The 15,583-nt window shown below is 35.2% G+C and overlaps 1 long non-coding RNA gene across 1 annotated transcript; it reads right to left on the reverse strand.

Annotated features, from left to right (window-relative positions):
• LOC148864224 (uncharacterized) lies at nt 1-3,456 on the reverse strand. The gene is made up of 3 exons (XR_016109158.1): nt 3,242-3,456; nt 3,022-3,148; nt 1-222 (listed from the first exon to the last, which is right to left on the reverse strand). It is a non-coding gene; the product is annotated as an uncharacterized LOC148864224 (long non-coding RNA).
• Between the last annotated feature and the right edge of the window lie 12,127 nt (nt 3,457-15,583).

Raw genomic sequence — 15,583 nt, forward strand, 5'->3', positions numbered from 1 at the left:
TTTAGCCATGTGGGATACCTTATGGGCAAGAATATTAAAGTTTCTATTTACATAACAAAATCTAACATTGAAAGAGTTTAAAATTAAATTCCTAGTTATAGACAAAAGCCATTGACAAGACCAGGGGAGATCAACATTCTTCTTAAAGGCTTTCACTATTTATTGAGCATCTGAATATATACATATTTCTTCATGATTCCAATTCCAAAGCTCCATTATAACCTGCACAATTGCAAGCAGTTCAGCTTGATCAACAGAGGTAGGTTGAGTAGTTCGGCTTCCAATAATCTTTAGGCAGGATAAATTTCTAGATAATATAATAATACCAAAACTAAATAAGGAGTCAGAAATTTTCCTTACATCAATAAAGATAATTAGATGGCAGCATTAGATATGGAGAGCTGCATTCTATGATTCTGAGATAAAATATTAGATGTTGTAGATTCATTTAAGAAATCCATGGTTTGTTGAACTGTTTGATTAACAATATTAATGATTGTGAAAAAAATTGTCTATTCTTGAAACATTTTTCATTTCGAGCATACCAAATATAATAGTAGGCAATAGCTATCCACCCTAATATTCTTAGAAAGAGTTGATTATCAGAAATTTGGTTATATAAATTGTTTATACATGAGATCCAGGATTCTTGAAATATGTTATGCAAATGTAAGTTTCAAGGATTTCTAAAAAGAATGGCTTGAGAAAATTGACAATTAACAAAGGGATGAGTTGAAGATTCCACTTCATCATTGTAGAGAACACAGTGCTTGTCTGGAATTTCCACAAAGAGTAGATCCTTTTTACTGGAATAAAAGCATTAACCACTCTCCAGAAAAATAACTGATACCGCAGAGGAATAGAAAGTTTCCAGATTTTAGATAAGAACTTGAGAGGAAATATTTGGAAGGAAATTTAGTTGTTCTTCTTATATTCCTTTTTTACTGTGTATTTTCCAGATTTATGAATTATCCAGGCCCAATTCATTTCATTATTTAAAGAAAAAATAGGTGTTCTCAAAATTTTTGAAGCTTTCTCTATTCAGAATAGAAAACGGATTAGATTGGTATTCCAGATATTTCTGACTAATATTAAACTGAAAACAGACACTAAAACCCAATACGATATATCGTCGGGCAAACTCCCAGAAAGATAATTCGAGCTGAGACTGAAATTCTGCAAGGAGTCAGAATTACCAAAACCTACAGGAATACTTCCACTGAAACTGAAAGAGTTCATGGAGAGATCGATGGATTGAATTTGAGTAATGGTCTCACAGATACCCGTGCAATGTCACCCTTCAACGAATTCCCACAAAGGTTGAGAACCTTGAGGGAGGGTATAACAATATCAACCGGCACCAAGCCAGACAAGTCATTATTACTCAAGTCCAGCACCTGTAAATTCTGCAAATGGGACAGTTTGGGCGGAAGTGTTTTCATGCAGAAAAATACAGAAAATGCATGAATATATGAGGAATTTTGCATAAATTTCAAAAGTTGCAGGAAAATACAACAATTACAATAATTTTGTAGAAAATTCAGAAAAATGTACGAAAATACTCAATTTTTTGCAGAAATTGTAAAGCAAATGTAGAAATTTTGGAGGAAAAATGCAGAAATTACAATAATTTTACAGCAAATTCAGAAAAATGCATGAAAACACTAGAAATTTTGCAGAAATTACAATAATTTCGCAGAAAATTTCAGAAAAATGCATGAAAATCAGGAATTTTGCAGAAATTGCAGGAAAATGTAGAAATTACAACAATTTTTTTAGAAAAATTATAGAAATTACGGAAACTTTGCAGTAAATTGTAGAAAAATGCATGAAAAATACCTGAAACTTTGCAGAAATTGCAAGAAAATCAGAAAATGCAGAAATTTCAATAATTTTGCAAAAGAATTCATGAAAATATCAAGAACTTTGCAATAAATTGCAAGAAAATCAGAAAATTGCGGAAATTACAATAATTTTGCTGAAAATCTAGAAAATGCATGAAAATATCAGGAATTTAGTAGTAAATTGCAAAAATTGTAGAAAATGCAGAACTTACTTGAAAAATTATAGAAATTACAGAAACTATCATTTACTTTGCAGGAAAATGCAGAAATTACAACAATTTTGTAGAAAAATTGCAGAAAATTGCTTGAAAATGTCATGAATTTTGTACTAAATTGCAGAAAATACAGAAATTACCTGAAAATTATAGAAATTACAGAAAATATCGTTTACTTTGCAGGAAAATGCAGAAACTACAACAATTTTACAGAAAATTATAGAAGTTACAGAAAATTTGCAGGAAATTGCAGAAAATTGAAGAAAAATGCTTGAAAATACATGGATTTTTGCAGAAATTGCAAATTTTGCAGAAAATTTCAGAAAAGTGCATGGAAATATAGGGAATTTTGCAGTAAATTGCAAAAATTGCAAAAAAAATGCAGAAATTGCCTGAAAATTATAGAAAAATTAATTTGCTTTGCAGGAAAATGTAGAAATTACAACAATTTTGCAGAAAATTATAGAAATTATTGATCTTGTAGTTTTTAAATGCAGAAACTCCCCATACTGTAGTTTTTAAATATTTCTAATGAAATTGTGTTATTGATCAAAGAAAAAGGTTTGCTTGTTAGGTTCTCTCATTCCTTCTTAACCTATTTGAGAAATTAAGGTTTTCTGAACAAATGCAAGAGGCCAGAACCTTACAGTTAGAATAGGACATCTTGGGTACCTCAACCAAAGGCTTATCAAAGACACAATATCAGCAATCTTAATAAAGAAAACGGAAGAGTAACAAAAACGAAAAAGCAAAAGATAGCCAGAACCTTTAGGGCTCTAATAGCTTGTTCTAACCTTACCAAAAAAAAGTCTAGCAGAGATAACAACTATGCATACAATTAGCAAATCACAAATCTGAAGTTCTGATAAAGAACACCAACGTCTATGTTTGCAGAAAAAGAACACCAATGAAAGGAAAAAATAAAAAAGAAGTCAAGGGGTAGACGGAGAAGGAGCACTTACCGCTGGCAGTTCAATGCAGCAAGGTTTAAGTTGTAGAAGCAAGTGAGCACTCATGGTCGGAGTTGCAGCAGCAAGCGCAGAAGCAAGCAGCGGCAATTGGAGAAGCAATTTGGCGGTGCTTGAGATACTACAACGGTGAAAAAAGAAAAGGGTTAGATAGGATAAATTTTATATGTGAAACAAGTTAACAATGAATGAGGGGTTGCGTGGTTTAGTCTACAAGTTCTCAAGGACGATATTTTGGCCCATGCACACGACAGGCGAATCGAACACCTATTTAGGTGTTGTGCGTTTCTCAAACGGAATATATCGTGGAATGTCCACAATGCTAAATACTCCTAAACCTCCCAAAACCCATATCGCATTGGATTTTCCAAACCCTATTTGCACATGAAAGTCTTCTTAACCCTACCCTCCTTGCATTCAAGGGTCGGGACGGGTTGGATTTAGAATTCATATCTAATTTCTTATTATTTCTCATATAAGTAACAAATAAGTAAAATAGCACTAATAAACAACAAAATTTTCAATTATTTTATTAAGACATATAAAAAGCGCATAAACTATCAATTATCTTTCACATAAAATTCAGAATATTATTAAATTCAAGACTTGATACATAAAATTCACATACTTTCCAACAATACGCAGGTCAGGAGGGTCGGGTTTAGCCTAATACCATTACCCTACTCATACCCATACGGGTTGTAGAATCCTAAAACCAGTCCCCACCCAAAACTCGCCCTTCAAACAAAAGGAACCTGCCCCATCAGAGAGAGTTGGGGTGGGTACCCACTAGGTATGGTAGAAATTATCATCCCTAATTTTGAGAAGGGTGATTGTTAGTATGATGCGTGTATGGCCAAATACAAAAAAAATAATAATAATAATAAATAAATAATATATATATATATATAATGCCCAAAAATCCCATTACATTCATGTTAAACTTATTTGGTCTAGTTGCCACCAGAGCAGCACATGTAAATTGATTCATTTTTTTCTGATAAGCTAAAAATGCATCATATGAATTACGAAAATAGGGTTGCTATTTTTTTTCGTTTACCTCATAGCTTATCACGAATTCTTTTAGTTTGATAAATTTTAAGATTCCGTGGGTTATATTTGTCAAGGATTCCTTATCTACTTACATAAGTTTAATAAACAGATCTTGAGTTGGCATGGATGTTGGATCTCTAATAGCGGATAAAAGAAATTTCATATGAGAATATGTCAAATTTCATTGTGGGCTGCCGAACTCTAAATGTTGGACCTAAGGCTTAAGCCCAAAGTCAAGTCCGATCTGTCCAGCCCAGACAATTAGGATTAGTTGAATGTTTTAATTCTTCATGTGCGCTGTGAAATCAATGATGAAGTCTCACGTTAATATTAAATTGCATTCAGCTAAACCTTGCTCTAGATCCAGACCATGCTAAAATTAGATATATTCAGAGTGGGCTCAGGCAAGGTTCAAAGTATCGATACTTATCAGTTGATACATATTGTGCTGGTGGCTTTCCAATATGCCCCTATAGCGGATGTATCGGGGTTCTGACCGGTTCAGGGGGTGGAGGAGCCTTAAAATTGCCCCTCCCCCTGAACCAGTTTTGAAAAAAAGAAGCATAAAAACACTATCAGTATCGCCCTATATGCCCCTACCGACATATCGGGCATATCAATATTTTGAACCTTGGGTTTAGGTTGGTTTATCAACTCAGAAATAAATTTTATATAAATGCATGTATTTTATGTATGCATTCATGCATGCAAGAGTTCAAACCAGCCCTCCATAAGGGAGTGCCCTACAATGTCCCACAACACATCCCAGCTGTGTATTGTAAACATCTCCCGATGATAATACAAAAAATAATGAGACATCATTGGGAGATGTTCCCAATATAGGGCTGGGATGTAATGGGGGGCGCTCCCTTATGAGGGCTTAGGGCTTATGTGAATTCTGCATACAAATGTGTTTAAATTTAAGCATACCTTTAATAAAATTTTCTATAATAAGTGTTACAATTTACATACCCTAATATGGTCTAATCCTCCCTCATACCCATTTGAATCAAACAGAAGATAAGTTTGGTTTTCAGTTCTTGCCTTTTAATTCCTGTCGACCACTCGCAAATGGTTCTTGTTGCCAATCACCAATCACCATAGAATGACAACGGATAGGGAGGGGCCAGGTTTTGTAGGAATGGCAACGGATGGAGTGGGGCAGGTTTTGCATGCCTTGTCCCCGACCCCAAATTCGAATGTCTCATCCCATTTTTAGGGGTATTCACATTAAATGTCAAACTGATCAAACCGGCTCAATTCAACCTGAGTTGGTCGGTTTTTCAAAACTTCTAGTCAGTTTTGATTTGTATGAGAAAATAAACCAATAATTCAGTTTGGTTTCGGTTTTAATACATGAAAACTGAAATCAAACCGAACCGAATCGATCCTACATGTTTAAGTAATTATTAATTAGTCTCTACCTAATATTTTATTTGTGTTTTGTTTGAACTTAAAAAAAAATGGTTATTTATGATAAAAACTAAAAACGTAAAGTCAATACAAATATAATACAATGATACAATTTTAATTCAGTTTTGTATAAATTTAAATATATATTGATAAAAAATCACTTTTGCATAAAAAACTGATCGATTTAAATATATATTTTTATTTTTCATAAAAACTAGAACAAAATAAACTTAAATATAAATAAATAGTTCAGTTTAAAATATATATAAAAACCGATTAAACCAATAAATAGACCTTCATGTTTGGTCGGTTTTGCTTTAGGGTTGGCCGATTTCGGATTAATCAATAAATAAATTAATTAAATTGGGTTAATTGAAGAAAATGACTCAAACCGACCCATGAACACCCCTACCCGTTCCCACACCAACCACAAATCCCAATTCCATCCGGGTTCCTAAAGTTTCAAGGTTTTTCTGAAAACCTGCCCCGAACCTATTCCGACCAGGGCAGGGGAAAGTAGACCCCACAAAGATGAGTCAAATTGCCATCTCTAATTCGCCGCTGGTTAATAACTGCCAATCTACCTCTTGCTTCTTAGCTGTTCAACTTCCCATTGAACCAATTCCCATCTTCAAAGTCCACTAACTAGTTATTGCCTTCTTTAGTTATTGCTGTAGCCTTGTAGGCTCCATTAGGAGTGCTTGAATCGTCAGCCGCATAACAACTGCTCCTAGGAGTGCTTGACCACTCGCTTAGTGCTATCGCCATGGTTTTTAAAAATGAATCGGTGACCGAATCGGTCAGGGGGCTGGTCACCGGTTTGAACGGTCCAACCATTTGACCCAAATGGCTGGCCTGTTCTGATAAAAAATAAAAAAAAAATGTAAAAAATTGGAAAATGATTAAAATCATTCGAACGGTTCAAACAATTCGAATAATTAACTGGCCGATTCAAGGGTTTACTGACCAAAATCAATGATTTTGGGGGAAGAAACAGTTTTAGAGGAAAACGAAATTGTCTGATTTTTCCGATCCAACCGTCCGGTCCAGTTCAATTTTGAAAACAGTGGCTATCGCTGCTGCTTGTAGAAATCACAACCACTTTCTCCCTTTCCTGGTTAACTAATTCTGGTTTTGAGTCCTTTATTTGATAAGAGAGAACCTCCATACTCCTGGTTTTTTGAGAATGGTATATAGGGAGATTGCTTGAATGATTTTGCCTCATTAGTGAATTGATTATTTGTTAATCTAATTGAAACTCTGAAATCTTTGCAAGTTTGTTTCATTAAGCAACCATTGACATGTTAAAAAGTGATTGGACTTGGAGAACTAATTACATTTAGGCTGTGTTTGGGGCAGGGGCTTTTCCTCACTATACGGGCTTTCTAGTAAGCACTTTTTAATGTTCGGTGGTAACGAACTTAGCTAAAAGCCATTATATTTTGGGTTTTTGAACAGGCTTTTTGATCTGAAAAAGTTGTTTGCACCGTTTTGCCACATGGCTTTTTTGTGCTTTTGGCTTCTTAAACACAATAAGCCCAAGAAGGACTTATTAGAGATACCGAATCAGGCCCCCACAAGACTGCCTTCCATAATGTCCCACAGCACATTTCCACTATATATTAGGAACATCTCCCGATCCCGGTACACGGCGGAGATGTGCTGTGGGACGTTGTGGGGGACAGTCTTGTGGGGTTGATTCGAATTCCTTATTAGAAGCCACGGCAAACAACACAAAACTTAAAACAATATTGGTTAAACCACGACTGAGAACGCTATTCATACCCAGGACCAACAATTCGGATATTGATGCTAATACTACCCGAAAGGATATAAGCATCTATAATCTTCTTGGGCAAAAGCATGAACATCTATTAGAATTCTCTGACTTCCTCTGTCAACCTTCGGTAGCATCAACCCTAAAATGAAGAAGCCAGCAGTGCTGAGAAATGAGAATAAAACCCACTGCTGCTCCAGTCTTGAATGGCCGCCCACTCTCATGTTTGCTGAATTCAAAGAGGAGTCTGGTCAGGCGGACAAAGAAGGTAGTATATACCGCAGGGACCTAGGTTCCCCTCGAAGCTTGTATTTGGGAAGGTTTGGAACTGACTTGCTGTGGGTATTTTTCCAGACAGATGGTTGAAAGAAACACTGAACTTAGAGAGAAAACTGAGATTGACCAAAGAAGGGGATATAATCCCTGTTGATTGTTATGGGACATATTCTAAGTCTCTAAGTTTGACATCATTGACAACTCACTGGGAATGAATCCAGAGAGACTGTTCCATTTCAAATCCAAAACATTGATAATTTTTGGTTTTCCAAACTCTGGCCATCAATTAATCTAGTGAGGTTGTTATAGCTAAGGTCCTATGATGGAAGAAAGCTCCCTATCTGGTGAAGATCTTCAGATTTGTCAAGCTTTCAGGGATCTCCCCATATAGCGTATTGTTAGACAAATCCAAGTAAAAGAGCAATTTTAGGGTGTCCATAAAAACTGAAAAATCAAACAATTGAACTGAATCGAAAAAACTGAACCAAAAAATGCGATAAATCAAATCAGTCGATTCGATTTCGGTTTGATATTTTTGAAAAATTGAAGTACCGATTTGATTTTCAGTTAATGTAGACCTTATGGATTGAAATTACTATATCCAAGGAAACAAATGACTCAAATTAAGATTGGGTGGTAGTGGAAATTAAAAAGAAGAAAAAGAATGTTCAACCCAAAAAGATCTGAGATGATTCATTCATAAAATGCCTGTAGATTCTCTAGACCAAACAAGGGTTATTAGTCCTGTTATTCTTAAATAACTCTTGATCTTTTGCTTTTTAGTTTGTTTCAAGGGTTAGGTCTCATTAACCAAACCTAGTTTTTTTTTGGTTCTACAAACAAATAACGTGGGACTTGAGAAAAACATATGACTGTGTCTAGTAATATATTTTCATTGATTTTTGCAAGTATAGCATAAGGTGAGAGTGAGACTTATCAATATAAATTATTATGAGGTATCTTTAAAGAAGCCGAGTGTCCTTGCACAGGAAAGATCATCAGGCTTTTGGAAGGGCATATCACAAATTACATTAACTGCATCTTCATTGCAACAGAGTACTTGATTCAGAAGTATTCAAAGTTCAAACCTAATTGCCACTGATATAGTGATATTTATCCTTTCAAATTAAGAAAAGTTGTTATATTTTGGATTCTTTTACCTAAAATTTTTCCATTTTTTGCATTTTACTAATGAGGTATAGATACTTGATTTTAAGTACTTGGTCTAAACTAAGTGGTTTCAGCCATATGGAAACATGGTATTTAATTCCACTGAAATTCACAAATTTTTCACTTGATGTAAATGAAATCATCAAAATCCTGTCAAGCCTTAATATATTAATATTATGGATGTTTGCATTCTTCTACAAGCGGCCAAAACAGGGAAATATTAAAGATTTGATTAAATATTTTGATACATAACTACTGTTTTCTGTTTAACCAAACACTTAATCTCTGTTCATAAATAACATGGAAACCAAAAGCAAAAGTAAGATAGAAGCACTCAAATGAGACTGAGAGAAGACCCATATGAGCCCTTTGAATTTACTACCCGTGTTTGATGGAGAAGAGCTAGCCAATTCTGTCCCAAATCCAACTTTCCTACTAACAGGAGGATGGGATGCAAGCGGCCAATACGACCAACCAGCCAGGTCCCACATGAAGGTTCCGACGGCTCAATTAGGTTTGTCAACGGGTTAAGTCTCGAACAGAACCGAACCAACTGACTTGATAGTTAAGTTATGGTTATGTAGTGTTGTACTGATTAATAATTGGGTTGGGACCAGTTTTGTTGCTCCGAATTGATCATTTAATTAAGGTTTCTTAGTTTTCTTGTAATTTTTGTTTTAATTTTAGTCTAAAAGGTAAATTAAATAGACAGTATATAAAATAACTTTAGCTAAAAGCACTTGTTTTACCAATATATAAACACTTTGACCATTTTATTGTCATTTTTATCAAGGTTTTATTATCACAAACTAGGTTTTAAGTTTCAAGTATAATTAGGTCCAATAGGGTCAGAATAATTGGTTTCAGTTCCGCGTCTATCTTATGAAACCGGTTATATATTACCATTCCCGAAGCAGATCAGATTCATCGACAGTTCTAGCCTTCTAGGCTCAGTTGATAATGTCTCTGGCTGGTTGTAGTAAGGACTTGGGCCCATTTCCACCTCCACCCACAAAATAAAGTAAAATAAGCCCAGCCCCACAAGTTGGCAAAATGACTTGGGGTCGGAGGACTGCCCTTCTCCCGAGCCATTTTGGATACATGTGGGAATTGGACTTAGCCCAGAAAAGTACAAAAATGAATTAATGACCCAGGCAATCAGTAAATAGCTGGATGAGCTATAAGTTCATAGCAAGGAAAAGGTAAGATTCTAAGAGATTTACTGGCATTTGCAGACATATATGGTCATGCAGGAATAGTATACTCTCTGAGAAGGAAAGAAGTAAATTCTCATTCAAGCTAAGGAAGAATATGAACAATGACAAACCATCCAACTAGAAAATCAACAACCCAAGAGACCCACATATCTGCAAGGAGCAGAATCTCTCTATCAATCCAATCTCAATGTGGATGGATCATATAACCCTGCCAACAAAGGCAGCAGAGGCAATAGGTGTAGGCATTTTTACTAGCAGAGGACAACTCATCTTGGCAGAAAGTTATCAAGTGCAAACACAAGGAAGCCAGCAAAGCAGAAATCCAACCAATCCATACAGATCTCTTTGAAGGCTAAAGAACATGGTCTGAAGTCCATTTTGATGTAGTTAGATGCAAATTAAGGAGATAGTAAGCAGTAAGGTTGTAAAAACTGGACCGGATATAGAACCATTGTGGGGACCGATTTTTAGGTTGAATGGTCTGATCATTCGGTTCGAATAGACGGCCATGCCCGTTCTGACTTAAAAGAAGGTTGCAACTTGTAATTTCTCAAACTTTTGTTTAGATCAATTTATGTAGTTTGTTAGTAGAATGTCTTTATGTAATAACACTGGATGTTGTCTACTTAGTTATCTCCCAAATCTCAAGGTTATGGGCTGCTTAGGATGGTGCCGTTTCATAATGGGTGAAATCGCTAATTGAATGACTTATTGTTTTTATGAATGAAATAAATTATAATATTAATAAAATATCTGAAGGTTGAATAATCAGATCCATGGTTTTCAAAATCGGATGGTTGGACTGAAAAAACCGGGAACCGGTCATCTGATCAGTTCTATTTTCCCCCAAAACTGTTGGTTTTGGTCAGTGAATTGCTGACCAGGCGGTTAACTGTTTGAATGGTTTTGACCATTTTTTATTTTTTTTTAATTTTTTATTTCTTTTTATTTTTCTGTCAGAATAGGTTGAGCGTTCAGTTCAAACGGTCGAACCGTTTGACCCAATAACAAGATCCTGACCGGTTCAGTCACCCGGTTGGTTTTAAAAACCATGATCAGACCAGCTTCAGATTCAACCATTAAGAGGCTCGCAACCTTAAATCACTGAGTTCAGCCAGGGCCGAGGTGTGCCTATGAGGTTTGTGTAAGAAGCGCAGTGTGAGGAGCAGATCCGGACTTTTATCTTATCAGACCTCCCACACTAATTCTAATCAATAAGGTGTTTGATAGATTGTCTCAGTCAACAGAGGGAGTGTGAGGGTACGGGAGACGACGACCTCTGGGTGTCACATGTGATGCTCGCCGTCAATCGCGGGATTCGGAAGTAAGTGGACCACAACAAATCCCATTCGCTGCTTGCAATTTGCAAGGGCCTTGAGCAGTTAGCGGGGCCCTTGGAAATTATCAAATGAAGGAAAAAGACATGTATGCATAAATGCAAACCGACAACAGTAGAGTAGTGAACAATTGAGAAGAGTTTGGGGATGTTCTACTTCTAAGTTCTATCCCTCCAACTCCACCTTCATCGCTTTCTTTCTCCTGGGCCATGGCTAAAACCGACATACCGGTCAAACAAAACTCATGTCTGCAGTGTACTGTAGTTTTCTCACTTCTCTCTCTTATTGAATAGATTGCATCATGATGGGCTCCATGTACTTAATCTTTTTGTTTTTTTTTTTTTCGTTTTTTCTTCTTCATGGTAGATATCTATTTCATTAACCATTTAACCAGTGTTTTGGAACAACTGTTGTCTCAGACGGTTGGACCGTTCGGTTTGAAAATCATTCAGACAATTGGTTCTGTTTCACTCTTAGCTCTGTCTAGGTAGTCAAATCGTCAATCCATTCGACCCATTAAATGATTTTTGGCCCCTTTTTTATTTTAATTATTTTTACTTTTTTTTTTTAAGTTGGAATGGGCCATCCATTCGAACTATCAACCCGGAAATCAATGGCCAGCAATGTTTTCAAAACTAGACTGGACCTAACGGTCGGACTGGAAAAACTGAGAATCGATCACCTGATTGGTTCAGTTTCACCCTAAAACCGTTTTTTGGCCCAAAACCATTGATTTAGTTTTGAGCAGTTGAACGGTCAAATTGATCAACGGTTTTTGACTTTTTTTTTGTTTTTTAATTTTTTTGTCAGAATGGATCATCCATTCAAATGGAATAATTGGACCATTCAACCGAAGAACCAGACCCAGAACAATTCCTTATCCAGTCTGGTTTTAAAAACCTTGATGGCTAGAACAATTCCAATTCAGGATTAATTTTCAAAACTTTACACTTAACCATTCCAATTCAGGATTAATTCAAGAATACAAAATATCATAGATTTTGAAACATAATAAAACCTCGAGTTTCATAATACAACACATCACACCACACCTTAGAACACCTAGGGTGGTGCGGTGTGTTTCAAAGTAATGAGATTTGAAATATAAATATTCATATCAAAATATACTATCAAAACTGCAGTGAGTTTCAAAACCTTTCATTTCAAACACACCACTGTGAGGCCTAAATTGCGTAGACTATATCAAGCTTTTCAAATTTGCAGGATCAGTTGATTCTCCTAATTGTGTGTGAAAAGGAAGACATTACTAATGGAGCTATTTTTGTTCGTTGATGCGAACTCATTCAAAGCATTCATTGGCTATCAATTTTATAATTCATCAATAATCGGAGCTTTTTTAAGTAAGTAAGGTTAGCAACCCAAAACCTTGATTTATTTTTTAGGTGGAATAGAATAAGGTACAAAAGTGAAAAGGGGGTTAGTTGTCGACAAAATCAGGTGTTTATGGATACTTCCCCATAGACAAGAACAAGGATGAAGAGAAAGCGTGGAGCCCTTTTGGGAGCCAACCATGCTGCTACCTCCCTGAAGGTTCTTGGGTTGTCTATATCCCAAACTCTAACAGGCAAAACCCCAACCTTAGCATAATTATAGGAGTGAAATAAAAATCGACATAGATTTTAGGTTTTTGGACCTAGTTAGAGGGTGTTTTACAAAGTGAATTATTTTTCTTGTTGCCATTTTCAAAAGTAAATCAAAATTATTTGGTTTGAAAATAAATTGTTTTTAAAACAAAAATACAAAAAACAAAGTTTTTGAAAACAGATTGTTGATGTGAAGATTCCAAAAACAAATGAAAATAAAAAACATTCATATTGTAACGTTTCCTTAGATTTTTAGTTTTCAAAAACAAAACCAATCATGTTGTCGAATGCTCCCTTAAAGGGCATTCCATAATATGAATTGTTTTTCTTGTTGTTGGTTCAAAAACAAATGAAAACCATCTTGTTTCTTAAAACAAAAACACAATAAGCATGTTCTTGGTTCTCTGTGTATGTTTGTATGTGTTTTCTGTTTTCAAAAACTGAAACCAAAAGTTGTTCTTGAACATGGTTTTTATTTTAAAAACCAATATGATTCCAAAAGCATGTATTGTTTTCCAAAACAAAACCAACATGTTTTTTCCTTTTAAAACAAAAACATGTTTTATTTTTTGCTGATGTGACAATTCCAACAACAAATGAAAACAAAAACATTCATGTTGTAGAACGCCCCTTTAATTACCCCACATTGTGCAACCACAACAAAAAGAGATTTCAACATTAAGGGCAATCCTCATACTATGGTTCAACCATCAAATCTCCTAGGGGGGTATTTGACAACATGGTTGGTTTTGTTTTTAAAAACAAAAACAACTACTGCATCAGCAAAATTATATTGTTTTGCTGATGTGACAATTATTTTTTTGTTTGTGAAAACAAACCAACCATGTTGTTGAGCACCCCCTAAAATGTCTTATGACCTAATGTTGTGGCATTCCTATAGCAAAATACTATAGTTTTTCTGTATAAAAGCCCCATTAATTGGAATTAGGGTTGTTTGTCTAGTTGAGCACTTGAGCTACCTCATCATGTGAGAGCAAGCTTAAGCTAAATTTTAAGAACAGACCTCATAACCAGGCCTAACTCATCTGCATCCTTGGCTCAATTGCACCTTTGAAAACTCCACATTCACATGGGTGATGGTGGTTATATTTAAGAAATATCCTACTCCATGTGGAGGAGCCAAGTAAACAAAGGTCACAAGTTCTAGATGTCATTAAAATATTCAATTTGTTATAGAATACTCCCCAACATCTATAATCTGATTTTTGGTTAATTAACACCATGCATACCATAAAGGGAACCTCTATGGAGACATTGTTTCCATAGGCAATCTGATAGCATGGGTCTTTTTATTTTTCTTTTCTGGTGACATACTAAGTAAAGGGCAGCCCAGTGCATGAGGCTCTCGTTAATGCCGGATGGGGGAGGGATAGAGCAAGGTATATATCTTACTTGAAGTTACGCAGTTTTGATCCTATGCTTCCATATTCAGAAACCCGAAGCCCTTAGATAATATGGTCATCATTTATTTTTAAGAAAGCCCGTCGTCGCAGATTCATTGCATCTTGTCTTTCAACAATACATGCAATAAGAACTAAGGGGAGAAGACCAATAAATTGTTTTAGAGACATTGCAAGCATGCTTAGCTAGACAATGGGCTGCCATGTTTGAAGAGTCTGAGAGATGATTATATGGGGATTATTGTGAAGAAGAATCCTGCAATCTGCGATAACAGTATGGATTTGCGTCAGAGCCTCAATATATTAATGGCATTTTACACTAAACCCGTTACTTTTTTGAAAATAGTGATGGGTGAAAGAATGTAAAGTTTTACATTGATTAAATCCATGTATTTTTTACATTACATCAATTAACAATGTAAAACTTTAAAGCTGATGAGGTTTTATATTGATTGTCGACGTAAAACTATCCTTCCAAATGCATGCAAAACTAAACTAGAGTATAGTTTTACGTTAATAATAATTATACCCTCTTTCCAAACGCATACAAAATTGAACCGATGTAAATGCAACCATAATCATTATTTTTTTACATGTCAAATGCTTGCAAATACAAACCGTAGCACATAAATACCCCGATTCGACATTTGTATTACAAACAAATGAAGCCTAAAAAAAGTGATCTTCAAATCCAATGCCCTTTTTTTAAATTTTATTAAGAACTTTTCCTCAAATTTCTATTTCTCCCTTATTTATTTTTTAAACCAAACAGAGCCAACAAAACCTATATACTCTAACAACACACCATGATCCAATTTGGCTTGATTTTTAACTAAAAAAAGAAAAGAAAAAGATAGAGATCATCCAATTTAGCTATATTTATCACTTTGTAATATTATATTCACTTCCTTACAAATTGAAACCCCTAAATTATATATTTATATCATTTCTACTTAAAAAGTTAGAAAAAAAAAATAATTTTTTGTCACGTGACAAGGGAACAAATGGCCCCCTGTAGAACTGCCATTTGATCTGCCATACGTCAGAACTTAGAAACAAATCAGGATTCCAAGGCCGTTGCATTAACATGCGTTAAGATTTAAGAGGGGAGTGACTTTCTACCCAAACTCTGAGTATACATACTCTCAACCACATCTGATCTACCAAAGAAATAAGGAAAATACGTTGACCAAAATGCCCTTGAATTCCTCTACTCGAGTTTCGTCCTCGTACATGAACGGATAATAGATAGATCTAACCCAATAGGAAATTAGCTGCGCTTGGTTGC

Source organism: Nelumbo lutea, chromosome 3 (genome assembly GCF_056320005.1).
Source record: "Nelumbo lutea isolate HS-2025 chromosome 3, American lotus-T2T, whole genome shotgun sequence".
Taxonomy (NCBI): domain Eukaryota; kingdom Viridiplantae; phylum Streptophyta; class Magnoliopsida; order Proteales; family Nelumbonaceae; genus Nelumbo; species Nelumbo lutea.